Genomic DNA, 8,750 nt, shown 5'->3' on the forward strand with positions numbered 1-8,750 from the left:
TATGAATGCTAATTTTGTATTATAGGAAACTTCCTATATAATGTCCTGTGGAATGATTTTCATTAGATATAAGGGCTTAATGCTACATAAAAATTAACCAACTAACCAACCAGCAATTCAACCAAAAAAGAAAAAGCAAATGTAAAGAAGAGAAAAGCAGTATTCTATATCAAAATAAATTAGAAGGTTATGGATGAAATAAAGTTTAAGAGATTTTTTTGTTGTCGTAGTCTTTTTTGAACTCTATAAATCTCCAAAGGTTAAAATTTGGTACTGAAGAGTTACCAAGATCAATCTAAGTCTACAGAATCATTTTTGGTCACAGCAATTTTCCAGGTCTAGGATTTCTCACTAAATACTTATGAAAATGGTATCATAGGGAATTGTTATTTATCATAGACTTTTTAGTTTCTCCTCAAAATACCTGTGTATATTAAATATGTTCTATTCAGTTTGACTGATGAAGCAACTGAAATTTTAAGAGACTTAATACCTAAGACCACAAAGCCTCTAAGAGGCAGCACTTGCCATTTGAACTTCTAGCTCTAGAATTCAGGCTTGGCCACACATGTGGGGAAGATAACCCCTTGATAATCTCTTTGACCTGCAAAAATGGAGCTGCTGCATGAATTCTGTGAGAAACAAGAATGTATCTTGTAATGTAGAATAGATGGCTTCCAAAAATGTTAAATCTCTCCACATTCAATTTTATTGTTTCTATTTATCCTGGTGTTTTGTTATTATTTTTTAGCATGTATATCTCAATTCCTCTTGAAGATATCTGTGTCAGAAGAGAAATTTATATGTCCCTTTTCAAGTCTTTATAAAACCAAGTCTAGTGTAATTTAGTTGGACATAAAGTTTGGAGCTACATAACTACTTGTTATATAAAATGAATATCTGAAGATTATCTTTTGATTCTGAAGACATTATTTTTAATGTGGGCAATTATCCAGATATTATAAATATTCTTCAAAATATCTGTGATATGATTCTTATCCATGGTCTGTTTTCATTGGTTACTATTTGAGAGAAAGACAGATTAGAGAAAGGGCAAATTCTGTGTTCAACTAGATGTTATAAGACTTTTTCTGTAATTCTAAAATGTTAACCACAATAATATTTACCGTAATCCAAAGAAGAATTTATAAAGCACACTTACACTTATTATGATTTCTTACTATAAATAGACTTCAATCTCCAGATGATGTGCTGAATATATAACTTTGTCTTATTTGAGTTCAAACTTTCAGCATGACATTATTAACCTTTAGAAATATGTCCAGCCTACATTTAAATAATATTTTTACATTTTTTCTTACTACTGTCACCTCTGACTCTGTGTTCTCCAAGCATGCCTTTTGTTTCTTTTCCAGCTTGTTCATGTTGATGCTTTGCCTGTTGAAATTATATATAGCTTTCCATATGCTTTCTCAAGTTGCATCTTCCTATTGAAGACTTTCTTGGTCCTTTCACCCGACTTTGAATTTAAACACAGTTGAATTGAATTTAAACACAGTTTTCACATGAATGTGTCAATATTGTTATATTATATCACACAGCAAATAATATTGTTATATGTATGCTATTTCTTTCTCTCATCTTCCCACTCTTCACCTCCCCTCCCATCCTATACTTCAAGACTCTTGAAGCAAGACTTGAGAATAGTGAGTGAATCTTACTGAACTTTGTATTACAGCAACAATGGCAACAGTAATAAAAATAATTTAGTTGAGTGATAACTAGACAGAGAAGATATAGTATTGCTGCATTATTATGTATCATTAGGCTATAAAACTTGACAATAATATAGTTAGTATTTCTACTCCATTTTATAGATGGGGAAACTCGGGTTTAGAGAAGTTCCTTACCACAAATATATACAGTCAAGAAGTGGTGGGGCCAGGATTTGGCCCCCAACATTAGTATTCCTCAATTTGTCTCTTGAAGCACCACATAGTATCTGCAATAGTGTATTATCCATGCTAAAAGCTCCAATAATAAATAAACACTGAGTTTGTCTTTTGAAAAGTGCATATTTTTTATTGAAGCATATGGTTAGTCTCTTGCACGTGTACTTTCTTCAAAAAATTCATTGTAACAGATGCTCACAGTACCTCATTTTATGAAATATTACTTTTATGAACCACAAGCACCCTATGTAGTGTAAAAGATTAGGCTGAATGTAATTTGGAAAACAAGGGATACAAATAATTTAACTACATATCATACCACTTGAAGAAACACGACTTTTCAAATCAAAGTTAATGAATTTTTCATTCTGAAGCATCATTCTGCATGAAAACTTTAATGATACATTTTCTTACTACTTATTACTAGTTATTTTTTGAGGCTTAGCTCCTGTCATAATATATGGTTATCCTCCTGTCTTTTTATCAGGTCAGGGAGAGTAAGTAAACATCATCTCAAGGATCATCTTATAGCAGTTTAATTCTTAGTACTTGCTTGGATCCCTGAATCAAGATAGATTTTGCATCATTTTTTATTTTATTGAAATTATTTTATTAAAATAAAATACACCTTTTATTGGGGTATAATTTGCAAACAATAAATATCACCAATTTTAAATGAGCTATGTTATGATATATGGAAATTGTATGTGGTCATGTAGTAATTACCATAATCAAATTATAGAACTTTTTGTACTCTCTTTGCAGTTCATCTTCTCCACTGATTAGCCCTAGTTAATCACTCATCAATATAATTTTTATTCCTCCAATATAATTTTTATTTCTTGGAGTTATACAATTGTTTGTCTTTCCTGTCTATTTTATTTCTTAAAAATTTATGTATTTATTTATTATAATTAGGTATATATGACAGCAGAATGCATTTTTGATTCATTGTACATAATTGAAGCACAACTATTCATTTCTCTGGTCCTACATATTGTAGGATTGCACCATATGTACAGTCACACATGTACCTAGGGTAATGATGCCCAACTCATACCACCATCTTTTTTGCCCCCATGCCCCTTCTCCTCCTCTTCTTCCCTTTTGCCCAGTCAATTATGCTCCATTCCCCCCCAATTATGGATCAGCATCCACTTATCAGAGACAGCATTTGGCCTTTGGTTTTTGGGGGATTGGTTTACTTCGCTTAGCATGATATTCTCCAACTTCATCCGTTTACCTGCAAGTGCCATAATTTTATTCTCTTTTAATGCTGAGTAATATTCCATTGTGTATATGTGCCACAGTTTCATTATCCATCCATCTGTTGAAGGACACCTAGGTTTCGTTATCCATTCATCTGTTGAAGGACACCTAGGTTGGTTCCATAGTTTAGCTATTGTGAGTTGAGCTGCTATAAACATTAATGTGGCTGTATTACTATAGTACACTGATTTTAAGTCCTTTGTGTATAAACTGAGGAGTGGGATAGCTGGGTCAAATGGTGGTTCCATTCCAAGTTTTCTAAGGAATCTCCATACTGCTTTTCAGATCGGTTGCACCAATTTGTACCTTTTCCCCCACATCCTTGCCAACAATTATTGTTGTTTGTATTCTTGATAACTGCCATTCTGACTGTTGTGAGATGAAATCTTAGTTTTGATTTGCATTTCTGTAATTACTAGAGATGTTGAACATTGATCATATATATTTTTAAAGATGTGCTGTACAGATCCTTAGCCCATTTATTGATTGGGTGTTTGTTTTTGTGGTGGTAAGTTTTTTGAGTTCTTAATATATCTTGGAGGTTAGTGCTTTATCTGACTTGTGTGTGGTGAAAATTTGCTCCCAAAATGTAGGCTGTCTCTACACCTCATTGATTATTTATTTTGCTGAGAAGAAGCCTTTTATTTTGAATCCATACCATTTATTGATTCTTGATTTTTTTCCTTGGGCTTTCGGAGTCTTGTTAAGGAAGTTGGGGCTTAATCTGACATGACAGAGATTTGGGCCACTTTTTCTTCTATTAGGTGTAGGGTCTGTGGTCTAATTCCTAGGTGTTTGACCCAGTTTGAATTCAGTTTTGTGCATGGTGAGAGATAGGGGTTTAGTTTCATTTTGCTGCATATGGATTTCCAGTTTTCCAGCGCCATTTGTTGAAGAGGTTATCTTTTCACCAATGCATGTTTTTGGTGCCTATGTCTAGTAAGAGATAACTGTATTAAAAAGTGGGTTTTTCTTGGTGTCTTCTATTCTGTACCATTAGACTACAACTCAAATTATTAAAATTAATGATGAAAAAGGAAATATCAGGACAGACACTATTGAAATACAGAAGGCAATTAGAAAGTATTTTGAAAATTTATACTCCAGTAAAATAGAAAATCTTGAAGAAACTGACAAATTTCTAGATGCATATGATCAGCCCAAACTGAGTCAAGAGGTCATACACAATTTAAACATCAATTTCAAGCAAGGAAATAGAAGATGCCATCAATTGACTACCAACCAAGCAAAGTCTAAGACCAGGTGGATTCACAGCTGAGTTCCACAAGACCTACAAAGAAAACATCAATACCAATACTTCTGAAATTATTCCATGAAATAGAAAAGGAAGAAACCCTTCCAAACTCATTCTATGAAGCTAGTGTCATACTGATACCCACACCAGACACATCAAGGAAAGAAAATTTCAGACCAATATCCCTGATGAACATAGAAGCAAAAATTCTTAATAAAACTCTGGCAAATCATACACAAAAACATATTTTAAAAAATAGTGCATCATGATCAAGTGGGATTCATCCCAGGGAGGCACGGTTGTTTCAACATATGAAAATCAATAAATGTAATTCATCAAATCAATAGACTTAACGATTAGAATCATATGAATATATCAATTGATGTAGAGTAAGCATTTGACAAAATATACAGCACCCTTTCATATTCAGGACACTAGAAAAACTAGGGATAGTAGGAACATAACTCAACATTGTAAGAGCTATCTATGCTAAACCCAAGGCCAACATCATTCTAAATGGAGAAAAATTGGAAGCACACCTTCTAAAATCTGGAAGAAGACAGGGATGCCTTCTTTCACCACTTCTATTCAACATAGTCCTTGAAACTCTAACCAGAGCAATTAGACAGATGAAAGAAATTAAAGGGATATGAATAGAAAAAAAGAAAAACTCAAACTATCATTATTTGCTGATGACATGACTCTATACTTACAGGATCCAAAGAACTCTACCAGAAAACTTCTAGAATAAATAAATGAATTCAGCAAAGTAGCAGAATATAAAATCAATACCCATAAATCAAATGTATTTCTATACATCAGTGATGAATCCTCTGAAAGAGAAATTAGGATAACTACCCCATGCATATTAGCCTAAAATTAAAAAAAAATTAAAAACCCACAACACTTGGGAATCAATTTAACAAAAGAGGTGAAATGCCTCTACAATGAAAACTACAGAACACTAAAGAAAGAAACTGAAGAATGCTTAGAAGATGAAAAGATCTTCTATGCTCTTGGATAGGCAAAATTGAAATTATCAAAATGGTAATACTATCCAAAGCATTATACAGATCCAATGTGATTTTACAATTAAAATCTCAACATCATTCCTTATAGAAATAGAAAAAGCAATCATGAACTTCATTTGGAAAAATAAGAGACCCAGTATAGCCAAAGCAATCCTTAGCAAGAAGAGTGAAGCAGGAGGCATCACAATACCAGACTTTAAACTATGCTACAAAGGTATAGTAACAATAATGGCATGGTATTGGTACCAAAATAGATTTTGAATCTTTGCCAAGGTCCTTAAAAATGAGCTCTGCTGGGCATGTTGGTGCACGTCTATAATTCCAGCATCTTGGGAGAATAAGGCAGAAGGATTGCCAGTTCTAAGCCAGCAATTTTAATGAGGCCATAAGTAACTTAGTGAGACCTTGTCTCCACATAAAAAATATTAAAAAAGGCTGAGGATGTGCCTCACTGATCAAACATCACTGGGTTCAATCCCAGTACAAAAAGAAAAGAAAAGTGGAATGAGTACCATGATTAGATAGGAACATCTGAAATAAACATGGGGTTGCTGTACTCAGCATAGTGCTTGCTACACACATGTCTTATCTGCTATAGGCTGCTCTCTTTCAGCGCTCTAACAACATTGATTGGAGTATACATGAATCCAGTTTGTAGTAAAACACAATCAGCAAAGCAAATGCTTGGAATACAGACAGTGTTTTTTTTTTTTAAGCTAGGTAGTTTAGAATAGGTCACTATTTACTTTGTATGTGTAAATGTATAGATTCTTGAGCATTATGTCTAATAGTATCTGTCATTATGATATTATAACCTACACATTCCTATTCTTTATTATATATCTTGACAGTATTTTCTTACTGTTCTATTAGGCAATGTTCCTCAAGAGATTTCTACCACTCTGGGTAATGCCAAAGATGTTTTGACCAAAGCATTAATTACATTTCTGGACCCTTGCCTGGTTAAATGGAATATATACAAAATGTGTGCTAAGTTTATTAAATTATTATCTAGTTTTTTCCAGCTTTTTTCTTTTGTACCTATCTGGAGAATAAGAGTACTCAATAAAAGTATTTGAGTAGAATGAAGATGTTTTGCTTTGTCATTTCTTGTTCTGTTCAAGTAATACTTCTGCATTTTTATTACTCTTTATGACATTAAATATAATAATACTTACAGTTAAAGTAACTTCACACACATTTTGATGATTGTTGAGGGCATTATCTATGTTTTGTCTTTTGTCTTCTGTCTTATTTGAACTATATGACAATTTCAAAATGAACATACAGACATATGATTACTTTTAGCTTTTCATGGTATCATGTACAATATTTATGCTCATGATTGTCTAACCTGTATTTGCTTTTCAAGCTCTATAGCTAATTTGGGTTTTGTGAGAAATAATGCAAAGCTAAATTTTGTGACACTCTCTCATACATGTTCCTCTGGGTGGAGATTTTCATCTCTATCTGAGCACATTCTCCTATAAGAGTCCTATTTGACAGAGAGCTCCATACAAGCCTCTAAGTAAGATCTTTTAGAAAGACTGTTATCTTGATGTTCACATAATGTTGAAGAACTAAGCTGTGATACTGTATGATATAATTTTATTTTTAATAAAATTTCAATGAACATTTTAAAGATAACTTTCTTTATCCCACTATATAGCAGTATATATAGAAAAATAATCTTGAAATTTTAAAAAAAAATTTTTCACATCTTATGATCAGAGTTTTTAATTGAAAAGCACTTTGGACCCACTTTGGTTATTGTGTACAGAAAAGGATTTATTCAAGATTATTAGCAACTCATACAATCATTGGGAGAACTGAAGGAATAGGCTGGAAAAAAGTTAACTGTGGCTAAGGGAATCTGCTAATCTGCTAGGTATTCTACTGCTCAAATTTACTGTTTTTTTTTTAACATAAATCATAAGGAAAAGAAAAGAATCAAGAAGGAATTTATAGATTTAGAAGAGAATTAAAAAGACAAATGTTTAAAAAGGAGGCAAGATTAAACCAGTGTTCAGGGACGTACTTTTAGTTGATAAAATAATGATAATAAAATAATAGTAACAAGAAAGTGATTGTTATAAATTTCAGAATATTAGGTAAATTTAGGAAATGTGGAACGTGTTATAATAGGCTACATGGAGGGGCTTCTAGGTGGCTCACAAAATTCTATTTTATGTAGGTGGTACTTATAAGCGAGTTCTCCTTAATATAACTAATTATTTGCTTTTTTCTCTTTAATTTTTGTGTTTTTTCATTTTAAAATAAAATATAATTAAATATGAGTCAGTATTATCACTTTTTTATAGGGGCTTTCATGAACATGCTGTATTTGCATATACTATGTTTTCATTCCAAGAGTTATTTTAAAGGTTTTTTTTTTTTTTGCAGTCCTGGGGATTAAACCCAGAGTCTTACATTTGCTATACAAGTGCTTTACCACTAAGCTATTTCCCCATGTCTAAAGATCTTAAATTTGATTAATATCTAAAAAACTATTTTAACATTTATCTACTGTGGCAACATACTCAGAATAATTAACATACAGCTTTGCTCAGATAAAAACCTATACATGTAATTATTCTTGTAACCAAGATAGAAATATCACAAATTGAAAGTTTAAATGTAAAATGGATATAAATGTTTATGAAAATTATTAATTTTCAAAAGTAGGAAAATTTTGGTGTAGTAGAGCAGCTTGAATTGGAATGTCGTTATGTTTAAAACTTTTAGATGAACTTAGATAACTCACATAAAAATAGATTTATATTTAAAATTAAGATAGTATAAGAAAACTCTTGTTTTGGGTGGTCCAGCAATTTCTTTCTCCTCTAGAAAAACCCTCCATAGGCGCCCTTGCCCCTTCACACATTTTTCTGTAGGGGGTTGAACCCTCTCTGACTCCAGTTCTTGTGAGTTTGTAATGAAAGTACTTGCATCTTGATCAAGAATCAGCTCAACAGATTAGTGATCTGTGGTAGACAAATCAGAAGTCTTTTCTAAAGTTTTATATATTGAATCTCAAAAAGAGGAGTGCTGTTTCTGCTCTCTGGCCATTTGATGGGTTGATGAGTGCCCAGGTAGAAATGTTTGCAAATTCTCTCAGAGAAGTGGTTTTGAGAGCTGGAGGAAAAGGGACACAAGAGATTTGTCACAGTTTGGTATAATTTGAGGTACTATCTGTACCTCAATTTTGGTCCAATCTTACATTTCTCAGGTACACAAACCAGTAAATTACTTGTTCCTTTTAAGCTTATGCTATTTTGAAGT

Source organism: Marmota marmota, unplaced genomic scaffold (assembly GCF_001458135.2).
Source record: "Marmota marmota marmota unplaced genomic scaffold, marMar, whole genome shotgun sequence".
NCBI lineage: Eukaryota > Metazoa > Chordata > Mammalia > Rodentia > Sciuridae > Marmota > Marmota marmota.